Genomic DNA, 26,125 nt, shown 5'->3' on the forward strand with positions numbered 1-26,125 from the left:
ATATAATAATACAAATTCTAATAAAATAGGCCCATATAATACGTTTTAATGCTTTGAAAATTAATAATATTTATTCATATAATATAATAAAAAAAAATATAAGAAAATAGGTATTATTTACATTTTAATGCTCTGAAAATTAAAAATATTTATAAAATGATAATATAATATAATACAATTTCTAATAAAATAGGACAGTATAATTTACATTTTAATTCTCTGAAAATTAATAATATTTAAAAATTATAATAAAATATAATACCATTTGATTCAACCCATAAAGCTGGTGATTAATTGTCATACAAATAATTACTATTAATGATTTAATTATGTGTTATGTGTTGTATGTAATATAATATAAGCCCATGCAATGCATTTTAATGCTGTAAAAATATTTATACAATTTATAATATAATATATGACATGATATATGATATAATATAATATAATAATAGGCCCATATAATTTGTTTTAATGCTGTGAAAATGTATAATATTTATTAATATAATATAATATAATAATAAAAAATATAATAAAATAGGCCAGTATTATTTACATTTTAATACTGTGAAAATTAAAAATATTTATAAAATTATAATATAATATAATAATAAAAATGCTAATAAAATAAGCCAGTATAATTTACATTTTAATACTGTGAAAATTTATAATATAATAGAATATAATGCCATTTGTGTATTTTAAAGATGAAACATGACAATAAACATATACGATTGCAACAATATATGGTTTATCTGTGTTCTAAACATCTCAGGTATTTTCATAAGAATAAACTATATTTATAATTGACATAGCCTTTATCACTGTATAGAATACTATAAAATAATAATATTTCTGCATCATTTTGTGATATGAAGCCACATCAGATCACACAAGGAAGTTATTTCGATCACTCGACTGACGTTATAAAGTGGGTTTGGTGTAAAAACGTCATTAAATGTTCATTAAACAAGTTTGTAAAGACGTTTGGCGCTTGTTGCTTTTTCAAATGCACGTTTTATAAGTGACACAAACTCACAGTGATAGCCTCATGGGCAGCTCACCGACATGTGGTGCAGTTGCGCTTCAGGCGTCCCGGGTTTGAGTCCCGGCGCTCATGGACCTTTCCCGATCCCATCCCCCTCTCTCGTTCACACTCGCTTCCTGTCGAATCTACACTGTCCTATCAAATAAAGGCAAACAACTGGTTAAAATAAAATCTTAAAAAAATCACAATTTTGGCTTAATTTCAGTTAATTGTGCAGCCCTAGATTAAACTCACACACAAACAAGCACACAACAAACTCTTACTTCAAACAAACAAGTGGCTCTGTCTCAAACACATGCAATCTTGTGCCGCATGCTTGCTACTGTGGCAAATATATTCATCACACAGATTGTTTTCGTAGCATGTGTGACATACAGTATATGTCACACTGTACAGCCCCGTCTATATAATATATCTCAATAATATATATATAAATATGGGTAGCAAAATTATAGAAAAATAAACTGTAAAATATGTAGTTGTGTGTTTAATGCAGTGAGTGACTATAATATAATCACAGTTATGAACACCGAATTAGAACAAACGCAGATGGTATTACAATGATGACGACTCAATCCTCGGGTTAATCTTTACAGATCCACCTCACCAGTATTTTCAGTGCTGTGAAAGATATACGGCTGTCTTGACACATTGACATCATTCCTTAAACATCTGCTGCTTAAAAAACTGTGACATTTGTGGAGAAGCGCCGTTCCAAAAAGGCCGTAATCATTTAGTTGAGCGCTCGGCGAGAGTTATAGTACAGAGGCGCAGCAATAAAATGACGAGGCCTTTCCCCTTCCATTTTATAGAGCTCTGTGAAATAAAATTAAACACTTGCCATCTCTTTGTCAGATGCATTATATGCGCAGACGTTATGAATGAGATGCGTGGTTTTTTTTAATGATTCGAAATGATTTGCAATCTTGCTTAAGACATCAAACTGTCAGCTCATTCATCTCTCTGGTAAAAGGGCTTTTGAAGCAGTAAAGATATGAACACAGGGGGGAAAACGTTATACAATTTCCACTCGAAATAGGAAGCTAGGTCCTTCTGGGAGACACTAAATTGAAACTAAGGCTGTTTCTGATGGACCACAGGATATGCCTGCAAATTTAGACATATCAGAATGGCAAAAAAGTCTGTTAGTGCCCATTCATATAAACTGAATGGCTTGTAATGTTCTTGGCCCCTCGGAGAATACTCGCAAGGTTGAGCAGCGACAGCAGGAAGAGCTGAATGGTTTTGACATAACTTTATTTTAGTGCTCTACAGGTTTTCTCTCCTCCCTACGGTTTAATGGTGTATTCCGCCGGGGTCCTGAAAGGAAGCAGCTAAAGCCTTGCTGCTCGGCCTCAGAGAGGATGTCATTTCAAGATGAACGTGAATTTAAGGCTTTTTCACACATCAGATTTTTTTAAAAACTAAATCTCCATACGGCTTGTGCATCATGTGCCAAACTTCTGCCCATTCTTGTAATGAGAAGCGCTTATCAAATAAAGAGAAGCTGTACTTGAGGTTTTCCGTCAAAATGAAAGCGATGGTTTCACGTTTGAAAATTAAGAAATTAAGGCAGCCATAAATATAGTATATAAATATAAGTAATTTTACAGTTGTAATGTGAAATAAAAATATTATTATTATTATTATTATAAAATATATATTATACAATATTTTTAAAATCTTTTTTAGAGTGAAATTTTACAATAATACTGAAAATGAAGAAATTAAGACAGAAATAAATATATATTATATAAATAAAAGCAATTTTACAGTTGTAATGTGAAATAAAAAATATTATTTTTATATATTATATTTTTTTTAAATACTCTTTTTACAGTGAAATATAACAGTAATATTGAAAATGGAGAAATTAAGACAGACATAAATATATATTATATAAATAAAAGCAATTTTACAGTTGTAATGTAAAATAAAAATATTATATATTATATAATATTTTTAAATACTCTTTTTTACAGTGAAATATAACAATAATTTTCAAAATGAAGAAATTAAGACAGCCATAAATATATAGTATATAAATAAAAGTAATTTTAAAGTTGTAATGTAAAATAAAAAAATATTATTATTATATAATATTTTTTTAAATACTTTTTTTTTACAGTGAAATATTACAGTATTATTATTTCTTATTTTGTTTTTATTTAGCATTTTTTTATATTTTTAGTAGTAATATTAAATATTATTATTATTTTATAGCCATATTTATATATAATTATAAAATCATATTTTAAATTGCAATCACAATTTTAATCAGAAAAATTTGTGCAAGCAATTAATGGACGTTTTTTGTTGCTCTGATTCATTTTGAACTGAGCATCTGAACAAACTGATTCACTAAAATGAATCAAACATCCCAATGATTCACTGATGTTGCATTCTCAGAACTGCAGCAAGGGGCGCTACAGACGACATTTGTGTGAATGATACTCTTCTGTGCTCAGTTTTCTTATTTTGTGTCACTTCAGAGAAGTTGCTAGAAGAGAATCTTGCCAAGCAGGTTGGTTAAAGTTATTTAAATCATCAGCATGCTTAAATTGGTTTAAAACATTTGAAGGAAACTTTTACACCCCCTTGAGAACTTAGGATTGATAGTGTTCAACAGCACATTGACGTCTGCATTTGTGTTCTTGTGTACAGTATGTTTCTTCACTCAGGCAGATAAAATGAACTCAGCTGATGTTCTTGCCAGCTCAGTTTGACAATTTCCTTTTATTTTATTGCCGAGGTGAGCTTTTAAAAGTAAACAAAGTCAGGGGACGCAGCGGCCCAAACTGCACTTCAAACGAATGCTTCATATGTTTTCATGATTTGAGAGCAACAGTCTCATTTATACAGTCAGGCTGCGGCATTATTTTTTGTTTATGTGTTTGCTTCACGGGCCGATGGGAAGGATGATGCAACTAGATCAGGAGTGTCAAACTCATTTTAGGTTGAGGGCCGGGTGAGAAAAAAACTTAACCATATGCGGACTGAATGACCTTTTTTAAACCTTAGTGCGCTGACAATTAGCCTACATTAATATTAACCATACAAACTACAAATTCATCAAACTAGAAAAACACACCGCTGTGTGAAAACTGCCTTTTTGCAGTGAAAAAATACTTTATTAAATAATGTTTTGTTTTATTTTTTTCATTAGGGATGCCCCATGATTTTTCATGGCTGATTCCGAATTTTTACAAGCAAATTGGCCGATTCCGATACTGGTCGCCAATTTTTTTTTTCTCTCCTTTAAGCAAATTTATTTGTTTATTTGCTCTATAACAAACCAAACTGGCCTTAAACCAAAAATATCTGTAGCCATTTGAAATTAGAGGCAACCACTACATTTTAATCATGATGCAAACAAAGATGTTACACACATGTAGCATGAGCAGTTATTTTTTTATTTAAATTAGAATTTAAAGGCACAATATGTAATTTTTCACCACTATAGGTCGCTTATTCAAAACAAAGGCGTAGCTTTGATGATTTCGCGGAATCATGAGATCACGTCATGAGATCACGGAATCAGAGTTCACGTCTACAGCCGGTGGAAAAGAATCCGACGGGACTCAGACAGAAATCATGTTCATGGATGAGCTAATGTATTAAAGATTTATTAACATTACTGTAGTAATGAAGCAGGGTGTGGCTGAAAGCCGTTGGATCGGAACGAGGCCGCTGGAGCGATTGCTAATGAGAGACGAGCGCGACACACGTCTCAAAAGCAGCGGGACTTTTATTATGCCGCAGACGACTGCTTCCGCTTCTTCCAGTCAAGCGTATGTGAGGTAACGCAGCGTTGTTTTATCATATTAGATACATTTGTGTGTTGAAAGTTGTTATAATGCTACTCTGTGTGTTCGTTCGGCGGCTGCTATGAGACACTCGTTGCACACTGCAGTAAACTAGGTCGATATTAGGCATGGTAAAACATGGTAAATCAAGAAAATGAGATTTCACCAATAAGACTAATTGTGTTGAGCTATATAACATGATTAGTTTTCTGTCGATGAATGTATCCAAACAGTTGCTCACCTGTCTAATAAAACACATAATATATTAAAGCGTCTTTGGTGTTTCCATGGTTTCTACAAAATAAAATCGAGGGTAACGCGGGTATTGATAGTACCCGCGGGTATTGTCATTGATAGGTCCATGTCCTGGTTAAAATTGCTTATTTCTCTGGATTTAAACATTCTTGGAAACATTTGGGATCATGTAAGTACAAAAGTCAACACTGTTCTAGTGGTTTTTGGATATTTTAATCCAAAAATCTTACATGTTGTGCCTTTAATGCAAAAACAGAATGGTCCTGACTTTTGTTTTGTGAAATTGTGCTATAATTATGCTAGAAGACACCTGCACAAAACAAAAACAGCAGATGGACTGAACGAAAATGCAAACCCACTCGCTGCCAGTAGGTGGCGTTTATGGAACAGCAGCGATAGAGCGTTTCTTTGTTTATCGCTGTGCTTATAAACACTACTTTATACAGAGGTAAGAGGACAAGAAAATGCCATCAAAACTATTCTGACGACACTTCCCTTTCATAGATACATTCATATAAACCCCTACCCCCATTTCAATATTTATATTTTTCTTCCTATATTTCGCAAACAGTGAATATTCCCACACAAATGACATTGTGGGGAATGATTGCAAAGCAGTTTGTTTGCATGTCCGGAATAGAGATCGGCCAAAATAAAAACTTAAAACCATTCCGATTTACTTCTGGTCAACTGGTGCACCTCTATTCTCTATTATTGTTCAAATCATCCCCCAGGTCGGATTGGACACCGTCCATACGCGGGCCGTATGTTTGACACTCCAGATCTAGATGAAACTCGAACTATCCATGCAGTCATATGTTAAATGAGTATCAGAGATTATTAGCTGGCCTGCATGGAATTAGTGACCTGGATAGTTGACATGTCCTGCGGTGTGACATGTGACTCCATCTAAAACTATTTTAAACAGCTTTTATATATATATATATATATATATTATTACACATGCAGCTTTTATTATGAGCTCATATTAATTGAGAGAGCGCATGGAATATTTTAAAAATTCATTTATCACACCACAGGAGCGTTAAAATGAACTTGTGAGGGAAAAAAGGGAAAAATGTTCACATTAATTGCATGACTGAATCATGTGACTTCATCAAACATTCATACAAGGCTGATCTGGGATCTGGCACTTGTTTTGCTCTTTTTAATAGGAAAGATTTTCTTTTTGTGCCAGTTTCAGAAACTTTTAGAGTGGGTGCAGATTTATTGGCCACCGTTTGTTGCGTGCGTTTGTGTGATTGTGAGAAATGTCGTGATGTATGGCACACTTTTCTGTCAGGTTTGATAATGACTGTTAATGAGGTTATTAGATATTTCATTTAAGTCATAATGCTGCCTTCAAGTCCTCCTGGAATTTATTTCAAATAAAATGATTTATTTAATATCTATATATTTTTTTTTATTTTCAGAAAAACACAGGAAGCTTTTTAGTTCTGGTGCAGCATAATGAAGAGCAAAGCATGTGCTTCAGGTGAGTAATTCATCTGTGTTTTTATTTGTGTTTTAGTTTAGTATTTAGTATCAAGTTCAACTAAATTAAACTAGTTTGGCAACTAGCTGAAATAAAATAAGTTTGTATTTTTATTATGATTATATTTCAGGTTAATGTTTATTTTATTTAAAGTAACAAAAAAGTTTTTTATGATTATAGTTTTAGTTAACTATAATAACCCTGATCTCAGCCACAGAGAATTATGGGAAATGTAGTTTTGTCTCACAAGCTTGTCGCCTCATAAACCAACTACAACCCGAATCCTGGAAAAGTTGGGACGTTTTTTAAATTTGAATAAAATGAAAACTAAAAGACTTTCAAATCACATGAGCCAATATTTTATTCACAATAGAACATAGATAACATAACAAATGTTTAAACGGAAAAATTTTACACTTTTATATCGTGTTATATAGTGTCAAAAGTACCGGTACTTCGGTACCAAGTTGGTACTGATATTTTGAAAATGTGACGATACCCGCATTTCTGTAGTACCGAGAATCCGGGTATATTCGGTACCCACTGATAGGGCTGTGGCAGTATTTACTTGAATATGACACGAGTGAGGCACAAAGCTTTGTTTACAAAAGAAATAATAGGTTAGCAATTAAATGTGACATCGCAGCCATGGAAACATTTTGGTTCATGCCGAATGAGAGAGGTACGTGAGTCCATAAATTTAAGCTTTGTATTCTGTTTTGCGAATCGCGATCTGATCACCTGATTAGCAGAGAATTTAACAATATTCCATTAGTTATTCCACTGAACATGGAATCTCAAATCTTTACTCACGCAGGGGATTATAAACGTTTCTTCCTTTCGTTCGCTTTTAGGCCTATTATATTCGCATTCGTTTACTGTGGTAAAGTAGAAAAAACACCGTGGGACAGAAACCTTTTTGCTTGCACATCAATTTCTATTTAACACAGTTTGTGCTTGTTATTATACTTTATAAGGCACGGCAAGTTTATTTGTATAACGCGTTTCACACACGCTGGTGATTTTTACTTTCGCTTTTTTCTGGCAGCACAAAATCAAACATAGCCTGAATGTCTTGCCCCTGCGGAGGATAAAACTTGCTCTTCAGACCTTTTACAACAAGTGTCAGTTGCTAACAACAGAGATAACATGAAGATATTATTAAAGAGAAATCGTCTCTTTCCTGCTCGTGTCCCACATCCCTCTCAAAGAGCAGAGCGGCTATATGATCCATCTTTGTGTGGAAAAAAAAAACGAATGTTTTTAAATAATATTTAGCTTTCTTATTATTTAGGTTACCATTATTTACCGATATTTATTTCATGTTTTTACAGGCTGTAGTGTGTCGTTTCACTGACGGAATAGCTAAAATAAACACGCACGTCTGTTACCCCTGTTGAAAAAACCAGCATATGCTGGTAAGGTAGGTTTTGAAGCTGGCATGCTGGTTTGAGCTGGTCCAGGACCAGCATGGACCTGCATAAACCAGCTCAGACCAGCATACCAGCTTCAAAACCTACCTTAACCAGCATATGCTGGTTTTTTCAACAGTACAAAATGGATGTTTGAGCATTTTTTTTTTTTATATATATATATATTTCAAAATTTATTTCATTGAGGTAGCACACACAAACATACACACATGCTCCAAATCATATTTAACTCCCTCGGGTCGGCGGTCACGCCGGCGATACCACCTCGAGACTCAAAATACTCCGTCAATGTTGCACATATAATTAAGAGTTATACACCATTAAAATTTGTGGAATATCTTCTTTTATTTGTGTACACTCAGAGTAAAAACAAAATGATGTGCTTTTTGCAAAATAAAGTAAACTAACATGATGCGTGATCTCTCGTCTCCCTCTGAACGAAGTTTAATCCGATAGTTCTCAGAAAATGAACTGTAACTTAGTGAATACTAATGACACAAAAATGAGACTTATGTCTAAAAAAACGTTGAAATGTCAGGTTTTAAATCGTGTAAGTCAAATCGAAAACAAATATTCTGTGTTTATGTAATCTGTATGAAAAGAGACACATGTCAGACGCCCGTGATTCAGCTCATTATCCGCTAATGCGGCCACGCCCACGGAGCGAGCGCTATTCAGACGCAAATTCTGAGGCAATACATGTATACATCATCTCAATCGTGCATTTATTGTCTTGAAAAGTGTTTATCTGGATGTTAAAGCCATGGTTAGCGATCTCTGGAAGACATGCCGTTAGTTCCTGAATTTACTGTTCTTCTTTAGAGTAATTTGTGGACTAAAGGTGTACAGAGCGCCCTCCGGCTGCAGGTATGAATTGAAAACACAGTATCCAGCGCTCACAGTGATGACAATAAATATTGAATAAATATTACTCCTCTGTATAGAAAATTGACATAAACATATGGGAATCCATCAATATTTCTCCAAATGTGCATGTTTTTAAGCTAAAAGACTATATGAAATGCCATAGAGGTAACATGTATGTTCAGACGCTTTGCACCACAGAAATACATTATATTTTAAAGTATATAATAGAATACCATTATTTTAAATTGTAATAATATTTCACAGTATTGTTGTTTTTTCTGTATGTTTGATATACACCATGATGAGCTTGAGACATGATCACAGAGGGTTTTTTCACAGCCTACCTGACTGAAAGGCCTCATTATTATGCAGCTCATTAGAGGTTCTTTATGCGATTCTTTTGTCTTCTCAGGTGTAAATCACCCATTATTCATGATGATTCACGCCTCCACGCATACTGTGTTTCTTGACAAAAAGTGTCTTACAAAAACTAAATATATTGTTATAAATGAACGAGTATGCAGGATAATTTTTACATCATTTTGAAGCAAAAATTCTAGTCTACAACCTCCAATACCCAGAAGTCTTGTGAGCACAGATTTAATATATATTTTTTGGCTTTATTTCAGTGACTTAAGTTTTTTGTTTTTTCAATAACCATGCATAAACGTTATTCCTTCAAAAACGCAAACATGTACATACATGTTCCTCACATATTATGGTAGCCTAGTTTGTGCTGAATACAGTGTAATGACACTTTTTCCATTAATATGTTTATGAACAACTGAAAAAAGCACAAATGTCAGGGCATGTTAAAACTTCTCCAGGGCCCCGAAAATCCTCAGACCCCAGAGGGTTAATATGTTTTTAAAATAGGCTATATAAAATAGTAAAATAGTTCCAACAGATTTTGCTGTGGTACCGAAATTGGTACCGAGAACCGTAAAACTTTCATGGTATTGGTACCAACTACTGGAATTTTGGTACCGTGACAACACTACTTTTATACACTAATGAGCTCATTTTAAATTTGATGCCTGATACAGGTCTCAAAAAAGTTGGCACGGGGGCCACAAATGGCTGAAAAAGCAAGAAATTTTGAAAAGATTCAGCTGGGAGAACATCTAGCAACTAATTAATTGAATTGATTTCAGGTCTGTAACATGATTAGCGATAAAAGGGATGTCTTAGAGAAGCAGAGTCTCTCAGAAGTAAAGATGGGCAGAGCTGTGAAAGAGTGCGTAAAAAGATTGTGAAAAACAATGTTCCTCAATGTCAAATTGCAAAGGCTTTGCAAATGTCATCATTTACAGTGCATAACATCATCAAAAGATTCAGAGAAATTGGAAGAATCTCTGTGCGTAAGGGAATAGGCCGAAGACCTTTATTGGATGCCCGTGGTCTTCGGGCCCTCAGACGACACTGCATCACTCATCGGCATGACTGTGTCAATGACATTACTAAATGGGCACAGGAATACTTCCAGAAACCACTGTCGGTAAACACAATCCGCCGTGCCATCTGCAGATGCCAACTAAAGCTCTATCATGCAAAAAGGAAGCCCTATGTGAACATGGTCCAGAAGCGCCGTCGTGTCCTGTGGGCCAAGGCTCATTTAAAATGGACTGTTTCAAAATGGAAAAGTGTTCTATAGTCAGACGAGTCCAAATTTGACATTCTTGTTGGAAATCAGACGCTGTGTCCTCCGGGCTAAAGAGGAGGGAGACCTTCCAGCGTGTTATCAGCGTTCAGTTCAAAAGCCAGCATCTCTGATGGTATGGGGGTGCATAAGTGCATACGGTATGGGCAGCTTGCATGTTTTGGAAGGCACTATGAATGCTGAAAGGTCTATAAAGGTTTTAGAGCAACATTTGCTCCCCTGCAGACGACGTCTATTTCAGGGAAGGCCTTGTGTATTCAGCAGGACAATGCAAAACCACATACTGCAGCTATTACAACAGCATGGCTTCGTCGTAGAGGAGTCCAGGTGCTGAATTGACCTGCCTGCAGTCCAGATCTTTCACCTATAGAGAACATTTGGTGCATCATTAAACGAAAAATACATCAAAGACTACCACAAACTCTTCAGCAGTTGGAAACCTATATCAGGCAAAATGGGACCAAATTCCAACACCAAAACTCCAGAAACTCATAACCTCGATGCCCAGACGTCTTCAAACTGTTTTGAAAAGAAAAGGAGATGCTACACCATGGTAAACATGCCCCCATCCCAACTATTTTGAGACCTGTAGCAGGCATCAAATTTCAAATGAGCTCATTTAGTGGATAAAAGTGTAAAATTTCTGTTTAAACCTTTGTTATGTTATCTATGTTCTATTGTGAATAAAATATTGGCTCATGTGATTTGAAAGTCTTTTAGTTTTCATTTTATTCAAATTTAAAAAACGTGTTTTGTATTTTGTGGCTTTATAGCATTTATTCATAAAATAGCTACATAAAATGAGCACAAACTGCGCTATAAAGTCAATACCCTGTTAGAAATTAATATATTTTTATATTTTCTGAATTAATTCTGAGTGGTGCAAAACTTTTTTTAGCATTTGCATGTATGCATTTGGCAGATTGATTATTTATTCAAAGTGACTTTGCAGTCATTGTATATTTTATCGATTCATGCATTCTGCAGATCAATTGGTAATGCTTTACAATAAGATTTTATTTGTTAACATGAATTTACTACATTAGTTAGGATGAACTAACAATGAACAATACTTCTAAAGCATTTATTCATCTTAATGTTAATTTCAGCATTTACTAATACATTATTAAAATCAAAAGCTTATCTGTTAATATTATTTAATTGTCCATGAACTAACAATGAACAATATGAAGTGTTACGAACAATCGCTGCATGACAAGTTACACACTGAAGTTTAATACTTTACTCCCTCTCCAACTATGCGTATTTCACGTTTACGTCGGATGACCCTCAGCGCATCTGCACATAAATAACAACCACTTATCAGTGCTCTCATGAGAGCGTTTATGATAATCTGCCAAATTACCTTTTAACTGTCATGAAACGTTAATGCGTTTAACAACATTTCCTCTGCAGATTCTGGGGCTGATTGATGTTGCCACTGTAGCCGGACTGCGGATGTTTTCTGTTGTTTTTTCCTCCGAAAAATTGGGTTTCCTCCGTGACCTTGTAGGCTCGCTGTTAGGTGGTTTGAGAGCTTTCCATCGGGGAGCCGTATGGGTCTCTGAAGGCCCTTAAATTTGGGATCTGATGTTCTGCGTGCACAGCTTGAGGAATTGAATGGACAAAGAGGTTAAAGCTGCGCGTCCGAAAGAAAACACCCTGGGTTTTCTTCCTTGTGTCAGGATGAAAAAAGGGAAAAACAGAGGAATACAAACTAATTTATCACAAGGCTTTTACAGCCCCTGCATGGCTCGTATTTTGCGAGGGTTACGATTCCCAGTCCTCCTTTGTCCCATATTATCAGATTCACAACACACTGAGCTCTGTGTTTCACTAACTTTATAACGTGTGACTCCATGCTGTTCGTTCACACTTTGAACGCAGGCCCATGAAATGAGTAACTTCTTTTATAATATTACATCGAGTCATGGAATACAGTAAAAGAGAATTGACATTTACTTTCTTAATTCATGTTCCTGGTCTTATTGCGAATGATTCATCAGCGCACGTTATGGAGAAAAATGTTTGTCCATAATCTTTCAGCTAAACTTGCTCTGAAACGACTTTTCAGGTGACATCAGACATCATTGGTTAATGTTAATTAACCAAGTCAAAAAGCAAATCAGGCATCGCTATAGAAAACTCATGTTTATGCTTGAGATGTCGCCCACTTTTCATCTAATTTGGGGTTTCCCAGACTTTTTTGTCAGCCAAACCCCTTTGACCTAAATTTAAGTGTATATTTTAGTAATTTTTCAACTCATTGACCTATTCAAGGTTCTCTGATGATGGTTAATGGTCACATGACATTCAGGTAAACAAATAAAATATTTAAGCTTTTTTTTTTTTTTTTTTTTACATTCTTATGTTTTTATTAATTATTAGCTTTTCATTGGCTAATAAATTCCAGTTTGGGAAACCCTGAATACAAATTTTTCAAGATGGATAAAAACTCCCATCCAGTATTTATTTATTTTTGTTAAATATCATCTTGAATTCTCTTGGAAACATCACATTATGAAAGTAAATGGATCCTATTTTTATCTTTTTTTTTATTAAAAAAATGGGTAACACTTTAGTTTACTCACTATTAACTAGTTGCTTATTAGCATGCATATTACTAGGATATTAGCAGTCTTTTAGTACTTATAAAACACATATTAATGCCATATTAAAGGGTTAGTTCACCCAAAAATGAAATTTCTGTCATTTATTTCTCACCCTCATGTCATTCCACACCCGTAAGACTTTCGTTCATCTTCAGAACACAAATTAAGATATTTTTGATAAAATCCAATGGCTCAGTGAGGCCTGCGTTGACAACAAGATAATTAATACTTTCAAATGCCCAGAATGCTACTAAAGACGTATTTAAAACAGTTCATGTGACTACAGTTGTTCAACCTTTAATGTTATAAAGCAACTTTTTGTGCGCCAAAAAAACAAAATAATGACTTTATTCAACAATATCTAGTGATGGGCGATTTCAAAACACTGCTTCATGAAGCTTCAAAGCTTTACAAATCTTTTGTTTCGAATCAGTGGTTCGGAGCGTGTATCAAACTGCCAAAGTCACGTGATTTCAGTAAACGAGGCTTTGTTACGTCATAAGTCTTTTGAAATTTCAATGGTTCACCACTGGGGGGCGTGACTTTACAACCGCTATAAAACATGGGAAATGTTGTAATATTTTAAAAACTTGTACTAAATATAAAATGATTAATTGTCCTTTTGCTAGCTAGCTAGATATCAGCCTGTTAGCATTGTTTGAAAATATCGTCATTCGGTATAACCAAAAGTGTCTTTTTTGGTGACAAATTTTGTCCATCTTGTAAAAAATGACAAAAGCAGTGTTAATTGATTATAAAAACCACATAATCTCACTGTTAACACTTAATAAAACTTCAAAATGAATTATATCTCCATTATGTTTTTTTACACCCGTCACTTGTAGTATGCTGTCATGAAAATAGTTTTCCGTCATTGTCTTCACCGACTAGTGTTAAGAAAGTAAATGAGGTTAATTTTTAAATCTTCAAAAAATGTTATTGTAGTGTTTTGTTCTTCCATCATATTTTAAAAAAATATATAAAATATTTTCCTCATATTTGGAGGGTTTAATTAAACTTCTAGAGTCATTAAAGACTAATATCCTCTCTGGAGATCACTTTTGGCCACTTATATATGTATAAAATACATACTCATTACTAATACTCATAAAATGTAATGCATTTTTGTATTTTATATTACTGAACATTATTTTAAAGTATAAATCTAAAGAATGATAGTAGTTTTGAAGGTCATGGAATGAATTTGTCAAGCCTGACATCTCTACTTTACCTGTATCCAGATACTAACTATTGCATCTCTACCATATGGGAAGGCAATATTGGAAGTGCTGCTTTAGTGGATTCCTGGGGAACCTCCTGTTACCATCACTGAACTTCCTGCAGAAAGACGGGCTGATTTAGTGCTCAGGTTCGTCTATTCCCACCGTCCCTTTTGTAGAATTATTTATCGTGTAAATGGTTTTAGGGATTGTAAAGGAGGGGGGAATATATACATCCATACGCACTGCAAACGTCACACCCTCCACTGCTTTCACAGATTTTTTTCCTTTGTTTCCCATCAAGTTGATACATCTTAACGGAGGATTTATTTCAAGATGGAATAAAACACTGAATTCTCAATATCAGCCGTGGAAATAAACTCCCTCGCGCTGGGTTTCGAGCTCGGATAATAATTCAAAACGGCCCGAACACTGGTAGCATTTATTACCGTTTCCACAATGATGTTTCTCTCTGGCAGTATCCTGCAGAAAGCACAGCCATAAATTTTATTACTATTAAATGTTTCTAACGGGAGATGACAAATATTTGAATGGAGTTGCTTCTCTTTGGCCGGAGAGAGTCGAAGGAAAATCCCTGGCCTTGAAAAATGAGGGACACTTTAATGCGGCCAATCCCATTCATCTCAATTGCGCCTGAGTACAATCTAAGTCAGTTTAAATTGTTTGTTGGAAATACAGCGTGCTTCAGGGCAATTGCTACGTTTTTATGAGCGCCATAAAGTTGTCGTTCCTTACGGATCGCAAACTGAGGATGTGTTTAAGTGCTTGTCTTATAACGAGGGCATATTGAGTGACGGTTTGCATTGAGGTTCGGCTGTAAAAGCGGCCACGATTGGCCAAAATGTCGAGAGACTGAGAGAACGATCTTAAACGGACATTTAAGGTCGCAACCCGTGTGGCTGGTATGAGCATTAACGTGCTGGTTTTGCTGAATGGCTAACAGACGGTGTCCCATCAGTACTGTCAACTTGACTGCAGGCGCCGGCCGGCCGCACCATGCAACTCAAAGGAATGGCCGTAATTTTTCTTCTTGCATCTTAAAAATCATCGGCCAAAAAGCTGGGAAAGTTTACCAGCTACATCTTGTGGTTAACCCCGTTTCAATCCAGCCACAACGCAACACTGTAATAGAAAGACGCCCGTCAGTGGGAGTGAGAACTGATTTATGTCCGTGTTTACTGATAACTCTCAGATGACGCTGCTCGCTGGTCACAGTTCGGCGTTGGACATTCCCAAATATAATTCCGATAGACAAGATGATCAGAATCCCTGAGGATGGACTGTATTTATTGAGGTTACATATTGCAGTGGACCTCATCTGGAGTCGTGTGATTTTCGCTGGGGAAAACAGATGGTTCACAGTCACGGTGTGTTTGGACATTGAAACAGTTTGGTTTCATGGTGCTTTTTACGTCTGTTTTGCTTTTAGGATTATGTCTTATTCCCCACCGCACTTGGGTTTTCTGCATTATCATCAGGCCCATGCAGACAGAATCATTTCTTTATATGTTCTGTGCTGATTTTTGGGGGGCAGTTGGTTTATTATTTGATTGCATTGAGATTTACAGAGGAAGCACTCGCAGCACTGACAAACCAGCAATATTTTATCATTATTTAAATACGTAATGTTTAAAATATTGTTGGCAAGCTGTTTTTGTGATAGATATACATTTTAGTACACTGCAAGCTTGTTTATGTACCTGTGTTTGGAAAAATTCAAACAAATATCACTTTACTACCTGCCTGAAGTGCTGTTAACATTATTCTTCCCACCAAATTGGGAAAATTTTGTATACTTTAAAAATAATTGGTGGCATGTACACATAACCAGATTAGTATGATAATATAGTAAAAATAAAACTATAGAATTATAAAATAATTATAAAAATTTTAATGTATTTTAATATATATATATATATATATATATATATATATATAAAATATTAAAATAAAGTATAATTTGTATAATTATAAATATTTATATATAATATTTATATATTTATATTTTATAATTATAAATATATATATAAAATTAAGTGTGTGTGTGCAGAAATTTGCAGAAAAATCCCAAACATTTTATATATATATAATTATTTATTTGTATATAATTTTATACACATCATTTGAAACATCAAGTATAAAAATATAAAATAAGTATAAAAATTTTAATTTACATTTTTAATTAAATAAGCAGAATATTGCATACAAATTCCAACTATACAGTTTTATATATATATAATTATTCATTTATTTATACATTTTTTAAACATCATTTTAAACGTCAAGTATAAAAATATAAAATAATTATAATTATAAAAGTTATTATGTAATTTATATAATTTTTTTAAGATATGTATATATATAAAATTGAATATATGTATGTGAATTATAATATATTTATAATTATAAAAATTGTACTTTATTTTAATATATATATATATATATATTAAAATAAAGTATAATTTTTACAATTATAAATATATATAATTATATATTTATATTTTATAATTATTAAAAAAAAAATATATATATATATACAATTAAATATGTGTGTGTGCAGAAAATGGCATAAAAATCCCAAACATTTTATATATATATAATTATTTATTTGTATATATTTTTATACACATCATTTTTAATGTCAAGTATAAAAATATAAAATAATTATAATTATAAAAGTTATGTAATTTATATATATATAAAATCCCAACCAATAACATTTTTTTATATATTTATTCCTACATTTATTTATTTTTTATACACATCATTTTATTCGATTCTGATAAACAACAACATTGTTGTTGAAAACAACAATGAAGGCAAAACATAATTTAAATTGACTAATTTTAAACTAGAAATGCAGTTTGTCAAGACATTGAAAACTTTGAAAAAATGTACATTTTTTCATATTGTATTTGCAAAAGCATTTTCTACAGTAAATTAATATTCATCTGCTTATGTGTGCATGCCTACAACACATTTTTTTTATTTATAAAACATTAAAATTCTTCTTTATTTTTTTTTATATATATTACAACATTTATATTGCTCCTATAATAAAATGACTAACATTACTCTGGATGTCAGCAAGTCCTGGAACTGCATTTGACCAGCTTCAGGAGGCCCAGACTTTGACAAGGTCAAAAAAATAATTTCTTGTTTTAACTGGGAGCGGTTCTCATAATCTGCACTTTTTTGGCCATTTACACTGGCAGAAACCTCACAGTCTCGTCCTGCACGTGTAAGACGAAGTGACGTGAATAAATGAACAGTGATTCTAAATCTTAATAAGGTTTAAATTGTGGTTGGGATATTGTAGCATTATGTCATGGGACGCTGGGTCTTACACATGGCTTGAATGAAGAGTCCTGCGAGACCACCTTATAGACACTGAATGAGCACAGAAATCTTTTACAACAATTGACCAGTTCTCCAAAACTCTCTACATCTGCTTAAATCGAGACTTGACCCGAGGGGTTTCAGTCCTATTACAATGAAACCTCTAAAGTTATTTTCATTATGGTGCTTGAAAGGGATATAGAATCATTTTTACAGTTTTTTTACAGCACTGTTTTATAAAAAGAGCTTGTCCGGCATGTTTTATCTTATAAATTCCAGGGATCCAAGAGAAATATCTCCACCTGGGTCAGAGTACAGCGAACCACCGAACCCTCAGAAGTGACCATTTATACAAGAGTTCAGGAGTCTGTGCGGCGTCCCGAACCGTGTGGGTTTGAAGCCTTGGACCGTGGTGAAGGGGCTATTTGAGCAGGTACCGAACAAAGAGGTGGGCCTCTGTTTCTGAAGGCGCCGAAATTTCATTGCTGCAAATACAGCTGCTAGATTATTGCCCTTTCAGGCCGCAGACTGACAGCATGACAGTTTCATATGAGAATGGAGGGTTTTAAAAGAGGCTCTACAGACAAAAATTATTATTCATTTTTTTTAACCACCTGCGTCTTTTATTGGTCCTTAAATGTGGTGGGTGCAAATTGTACAGGACATTCTTTCAGCTACATTTACTGGAAATTGTGATCTAATCAGAGTAAAATGTCAATGTGTTTTACGTGTGTTTTACGATTAAATGCTAATAATCTGACCTATGTCATGAAGTACTTTTAATAATTAACACAATCATTTATTTTGCTTTCATTTTTACTGTTTATTTACAATTTAGAAGCAGGAAAAATGGGCAAGCGTAAGGATTTGAGCGAGTTTGACAAGGGCCAAATTGTGATGGCTAGATGACTGGGTCAGAACATCTCCAAAACTGCAGCTCTTGTGGGGTGTTCCGGTCTGCAGTGGTCAGTATCTATCAAAAGTGGTCCAAGGAAGGAACAGTGGTGAACCGGAGACAGGGTCATGGGCGGACAAGGTGGGGAGTGAAGGCTGGTCCGTGTGATCCAATCCAACAGACGAGCTACTGTAGCTCAAATTGCTCAAGAAGTTAATGCTGGTTCTGATAGAAAGGTGTCAGAATACACACAGTTTGTTGCGTATGGGGCTACATAGCTGCAGACCAGTCAGGGTGCCCATGCTGACCCCTGTCCACCGCCGAAAGAGACAACAGTGGACACGTGAGCATCAGAACTGGACCACGGAGCAATGGAAGAAGGTGGCCTGGTCTGATGAATCACGTTTTCTTTAACACCCCGTGAATGGCCGGGGTTACCTGGGGAACACATGGCACCAGGATGCACTATGGGAAGAAGGCAAGCCAGCGGAGGCAGTGTGATGCTTTGGGCAATGTTCTGCTGGGAAACCTTGGGTTCTGCCATCCATGTGGATGTTACTTTGACACGTACCACCTACCTAAGCATTGCTGCAGACCATGTACACCCTTTCATGGAAACGGTATTCCCTGGTGGCTGTGGCCTCTTTCAGCAGGATAATGCTCCTGCCACAAAGCAAAAATGGTTCAGGAATGGTTTGAGGAGCACAACAATGAGTTTGAGGTGTTGACTTGGCCTCCAAATTCCCCAGATCTCAATCCAATCGAGCATCTGTGGGATGTGCTGAACAAACAAGTCCGATCCATGGAGGCTCCACCTCACAACTTACAGGACTTAAAGGATCTGCTGCGAACATCTTGGTGTCATATACCACAGCACACCTTCAGTGGTCTAGAGGAGTTCATGCCTCGACGTGTCAGGGCTTTAAATGTGGACCAACACAATATTAGGAAGGTGCTCATAATGTTATGCCTGATCTGTGTATATGTACACTCACCGGTCACTTTATCAGGTACACCTGTTCAACTGCTTGTTAACACAAATATCTAATCAGCCAATCACATGGCAGCAACTTGAACATGTTCAAGACGATCTGCTGAAGTTCAAATGAATATCAGAATGAGGAAGAAAGAAGATTTAAGTGACTTTGAACATGGTGCTGAGTATTTCAGAAACTGCTGATCTAATGGGATTTTAACACACAACCATCTCTAGGGTTTACAGAGAATGGTCCGAAAAAGAGAAAATATCCAGTGAGCGTCAGTTCTGTGGGTGAAAATGCCTTGTTGACGTCAGAGGAGAATGACCAGACTGGTTCAGCTGATAGAAAGATGACAGCAACTCAAATAAGCAATCGTTACAAGCGAGGTCCGCAGAAGAGCATCTCTGAACACACAACATGTCCAGCTTTGAAGCAGATGAGCTCCAGCAGCAGAAGACGCACCGGTGACACTCATGTCAGCTGAGAACAGCAAACTGAGGCTACAGTTCACACAAACTGACCAAAACTGGACGATAGAAGATTGGAAAAATGTTCCCTAGTCTCGATTTCTGTTGCGACATTCAGATGGAGGGTCAGAATTTGGTGTAATCAACATGAACGCATGGATCCATCCTGCCTTGTATCAGTGGTTCAGGCTGCTTCTGGTGTAATGGGTATTTTCTTGGCACACTTTGGGCCTCTTAGTACCAATTGAGCATCATTTAAACACCACAGACAGAGTATTGTTGCTGACCATGTCCATCCCTTTATGACCACATTGAACCATCTTCTGATCTACTTCCAGCAGGATAACGCTCAATGTCACAAAGCTCAAATCATCTCAAACTTAAATGCCCTCCACAGTCAGCAGATCTCAATCTAAATGCCGGAAGACACAAAGTAGTTTTGAGAATTTCAGTTCTGATCTGAGAAATGTGCCAAAGCGACTGAGAAAAACTGTAACAGAAGCAGAAGTGTCAGAAATGTAATTCCTTACATTTATATAGCACTTTTCTGGGTACTCGAAGCGCTTTACATATGGAAGGGGGAATCTCCTCAACCACCACCAACACTCAAAAAAATGATATGTATAACTTAACTTTTTTATGTCAACAGGTTCCACGTAACTGAGTTATGTTGCATTTAATTAACATTATTTATTTCAGTAAGCTTAAGTTTATTACATAAGGTTAATTCAATGCCATTTAGTTGAATCAGGTTAACATTCTTAATTTGTCCAAAACTATTACGTTCAGTTATCCTAAAATTAATATCAAACAAAAATTAAAATAAGTAATCCAGTTTGATTGATTAGGTTATTTAGTGAATGCATTCAAGAACAATTTTTACAACTTTCACATTATCTAAGAATAATACTTAAAATCTTTACTCTGTAGAGAGTCTTATTGTTAGGCGTTAGCCAAGATGGTTTTGTTATATGTGGCAAATCCTAAGTAGTTGTTTTTTTATTATTAAAACAACTTTAATTCTTGTTAGCAGGTCCTCAACCCAAGCACAAGTGCAACACTTTACCACAATGGTAACCCCAAAACCATTAACATAACAGAAACTTTTAAAAACCAACATAATAGAACAGTAACCATTAAAAAGACACTCCATTTTCTCATCTTGCTAAAAAATGCTTAAAATAACACTTTATTTCAACATTGACTCTCTCAGTTCAGCCCCTTTGCAAAGCATGATGGGAAGTAAAAGTCCTGTTTGATTAACTCCTGGTTGGGTTACTTGATTGAAACATGTTATTTCAATATGAAAACATCAACAAGTTAACATGAATCAATCATATTTAAACCAGAAACCTGATACAATGATGTTGAATCAAAATAAATTGTTTAAATCAAGTCAAGTTACCTTTATTTATATAGCGGTTTTACAATGCAGATTGTGTCAAAGCAGCTCTACAGTGATAACTGGTATATAATTTTGGCTGCACAGCAGCTCTTAAAGAAAATAGTGTCATTGTCCATCTTAAGTAAATTCAGTATTGATTCATTCGGTTGTAAGAATCAATAGTTATTAATTTAGTTAATTTATCTATATCAGCACTGGAGTGAACAGTGATGTCATCATCCAGCTCAGTTCAGTTCACATACAATGGTGTCAATGCAGGCAGATCAAAACACTGTTGAATATCAAATGTCAAGTGTCCCCAACTAAGCAAGCCAAAGGCGACAGCTGCAAGAAACCCAAACTCCAACAGGTGACATCAGGTGGCAAACAGGTGTTAAAATGGAGGAAAAAACCTTGGGAGAAACCAGGCTTAGTCGGGGGGCCAGTTCTCCTCTGGCCAACAGCGAACAGTGCTTTATGATAGCTGCCTGAATCATAATAAGTCCGATTGGGATCGTAACAGTCAAAATATTTATTCCACTTCAATCCAGTTGAGGATCGTATTCATCATGCCGGTATGGACAGTTGTTGAGGAACTGTATCGTGGCTGTCGTGTCGATGAGGCCTTCACAGTGGATGATCTAGTTGACTCAATCTCTGCTGACACTTCAGGGGTGCGTTGTGGTCGTGTCAAGGCGCAGGTCCTCGATCTCACCTGGATACGGCCCGGATCCGGCTGACTACGGTAAACCTCGGGATAAACAGAGACTAATATTAGCGTAGATGGCATTCTTCTTCTGATGTAATGAGTACATCAGGTGTTATAGGAAGTGTTCCTGGTTCCGGCTGACCTAATTTATGCAGCCTAATAATCCTTTAAAGGATTTGAAAACATAAATTGGTAATGTGTTATGTGTATGCCAGGTTAAAGAGATGCGTTTTTAGTCTAGATTTAAACTGACAACATTTTAGCAGTTGGTAAGGTAACAATCATAATTATCTTATTTATTATAGATTATCACACTCTAAAAGGATTTTAGAAGTTCATATTGATATTGATATAGTTTGTAGAAATATATAATAATTTTAGAATGACGGCGAATGAATTTCAATATAACATTTTTCAAAACAATGTACGTAATTTAGCACTCTTTTTGTTTGTGTGTTTTTGCTATTATTATTGTTTTGTTTTTTTTTAAATTCAACCTCTCCTCCACAGTTTGTGATTCCACTTCTGTTGGCAGCAAACAAGGGTTTCCTCAGCACTCGCTCCATCTCTCTCTCTCTCTCTCTCTCTTTCAGATGCTGTGCATTCTTGGGTTTGTTCGAGCGGATCCCTCCTCATGAGCGGAGGCTTTACTTTCCCAAAGCTGATATTAATATCACAGACCATTGTGATGGAGTTATTTTCATGGAAGCCCAGGAGGAAGTCATGTGACTCTAATTAGTCCCCGGGGGCCGCAGGGTCTCCATTACGTGCCTTGTTTTAACTCACATAACCATCAATGAAGTGGAAAGGCTGAGGAAGTAGCAATCACTGCGCCTGGGCGGCTGGTTTTATTTTAATGTTTTCTTGAGCACCTATTTTGTTAATGGGCCCAAAATCTGAGGAAAAAAAAGTGTCTTCTCTCTTTTTTTCCCCCTTGACGTTTTTTTTAGCTTTAAAAATGATGAAATGATCATGTGAGCGTGAACTCTTATCCACTAGCGGGAAGATTAATGATTCTGGGATTTGTTGGTTCACACCCTGTACAGCACATGGGAAAAATCAGGAATGACGGACACACTTGCACGTATACAACCATTAAATGTGTCGTTCCTGTTCGCCAGCACCTTATGAACTCTAATCTATGACATCAATATGCTTGTGTTATATATCTATATCTATATCTATAAAGTTTTTAATACAACTCCAATTACAAAAGAGTACAAAAACACAAAATAGAAAAAAAAAAAAAAAAAAAATTTATTAAAAAATGAACAAATTTTGAAAACACCAATTTTCACTAATTCCCCCCCACCAGACAAATCTAAAGGGATTTTTATAAAAGATTAACAGGAAAAAAAGAAAAACATGTTTCGTCTGTAACATTTTGATGTAAAATTCACCCCTAAGTTCACTTATTTGATAAAAGAAACTGTGAAAAATCACTTTATTGATACTAATTCAGTCTTTCTACTTCAAAATGTGTTACTTGCTGTATCTTTGTAATTATTTGTGAAATTTACTAGCAATTTCTAAGTGAAAATTGCTGTAACTAATATGATTTAAATATTCAAAAATGATGACACATATGACGGGGACATGAACATAAACATCATAGTATGACCCAAATGCTTCTGACTTCAAAATCCCGCTCAGTAAAACAGTACAAAAGTGCAGCGAACAGATTTTCTCCGTCAGAAAGGTAGCTACTTAAACACGTGACAGCAATAACAGACAGTGCCACATGCACACTTCCCATAATTCTGTGAATTCACCTCTCTTCCTGACCTAATAGCTTCCATTTACTGCTGGGCCCGTTCCAAAGGAAAGTGTAGAGTTGGGCCAAAATCCGCGGACAGCTACTGATGAGATCTGCCGAGTCCAAAAATGTGAGCGTAATAAAACAGCGGCATGAGGAAAAGCTGGACGTCCTCCTGGGCTGCATTAGCGAGGTGAGATTATTCTGAAATTAGGCTTGCAACTGACATTCTCGTATAACGTGTTTTGGAAGGCATTAAGGAAGATGAACGGTGTGTTTTTGAGCGTTCGTGAATAGAGGACGATGAATTGTTTGAATAACAATATGGCGGATGGGAGTCGAATTATTCAGTGTAATTGTTCCAGATTCTTTAATTGGTCATGGGCCGAACACTATGTGCTGAAATGAACAAATGTGGCTGAATGCATTCTCCATATTTCGGCCGTCCAGACGGTAATACAATGAATGTGAAATGAGAGACTGAAGATGTATCGTATTGAATCTCTTCCTTGGACCGTCGTCAGGATGCATTTATGGTTTTTCCTTTAGCAGTGAGCAGGTCAAAGGGCGACGCGAGGTCGTGACAGAACACAATCATCCATTAACGCTTAAACAGACATGAATGGAAAAAGGCAGCAGTTCAGGGTCATCAGATCGGATCCTACTTATGCAACGAAAGCATTACCACATGGAGGACGGAAAACAGAGTAACAATGCCTTCCAGAGCAACACATCCAAAACTAATGTAGGAAATTATATATCACTGAGAAACCCCTGTAGATGAGTCAAGGTCAATTAAAGTCATTAAGATAACTTTGTTCTATAAATACTATTAAAAATTGTGTGATAGATTATATTTAGAGCAGTTAGATTAATTTACATAAATAATTTTTTTTATTTGATTCTGGTAATCACATAGTGACCAAAGCAACAAAAAATGAAAATAGTGAGGCCAAATGAAGATGAACTATTTTAAATTAACTCATTTTTAACCAGAAATGCAGTTCGTCAAGACTTTTAGCGCACTGAATATTGGTTTGACAAGACTTTTGAATGTTTTGAAATAATGTTTAATAAGTTTTGAAGTCAAAGATAGATAGAACAACAGATGGATGAATAGGTAGAAAGACGATAGATAAAACTACAGAGTCAATAGATAAAACGACAGATAGAGTCGATAGATAAAACAATAGAATGACAGAACGATAGATAAAACAGATAAAACGACAAATAGAATGATAGTTAAAACAACAGATAGAATGAATGATAGATACATAGATAAAACTACAGAGTCGATAGAACGTCAGATAGTCGATATATTGATAAAACGACAAATGGATAGAATGACAGATAAAATGATAGATAAAACAACAGATAGACAAAATGACAAATAAAACGACAGAACGATATATAGTTAAAACAACAGATAAATAAAACGACGGATAGATAGTTAAAACAACAGATAGATAAATAGAATGACAGATAAAACGACGGATAGATAAAACAACAGATAAAACGACAAATAGATAAAATGACAGATAGAGTCGAAAGATAGATAAATGAAACAGATAAATAGATAAAACGACAGAGTCGATAGATAAAATGATAGATAAATAGATAAAACGATAGATAGATAAAACAACAGATAGAGTCGACAGATAGATAAAACGAAAGATAAATAGATAAAATGACAGATAGATAAAACGACAGTCAATAGATAGATAAAACGATAGATAAATAGATAAAACGACAAAAACGACAGTCGATAGATAGATACAACGATAGATAGATAAATAGATAAAACGACAGATAGATAAAAATGACAGAATGATAGATAAAACAACAGATAAATAGAATGACAGATAGATAAAACGACGGATAGATAAAACAACAGATAGATAAAACGACAAATAGATAAAATGACAGATAGAGTCAATAGATAGATAAAATGATAGATAAAACGACAGATAGAGTCGACAGATAGATAAAACGAAAGATAGATAAATAGATAAAATGACAGATAGATAAAACGACAAATAGATGGATAAAATGACAGATAGAGTCGAAAGATAGATAAAACGACAGAGTCGATAGATAAAACAACAGTCAATAGATAAAACGACAGATAGATAAAACGACAGAGTCGATAGATAAAACGATAGATAAATAAATAAAATG

General features: G+C 35.0%; 1 long non-coding RNA gene across 2 annotated transcripts in view; it reads left to right on the forward strand.

Moving 5' to 3' along the window:
• Positions 1–24,577, forward strand: part of LOC127502550 (uncharacterized) — a 44,679-nt gene extending 20,102 nt beyond the window's left edge. Inside the window, exons 6-9 of one of the 2 annotated variants that reach the window (XR_007926879.1) lie at positions 6,543–6,604; positions 14,418–14,545; positions 18,036–18,189; positions 22,785–24,577. This is a non-coding gene — a long non-coding RNA (uncharacterized LOC127502550). The remainder of the gene's footprint in view (positions 1–6,542; positions 6,605–14,417; positions 14,546–18,035; positions 18,190–22,784) is intronic. The other variant, XR_007926880.1, reaches the window with a different exon arrangement.
• Positions 24,578–26,125: the final 1,548 nt, after the last annotated feature.

This window comes from Ctenopharyngodon idella, chromosome 20 (genome assembly GCF_019924925.1).
Source record: "Ctenopharyngodon idella isolate HZGC_01 chromosome 20, HZGC01, whole genome shotgun sequence".
NCBI lineage: Eukaryota > Metazoa > Chordata > Actinopteri > Cypriniformes > Xenocyprididae > Ctenopharyngodon > Ctenopharyngodon idella.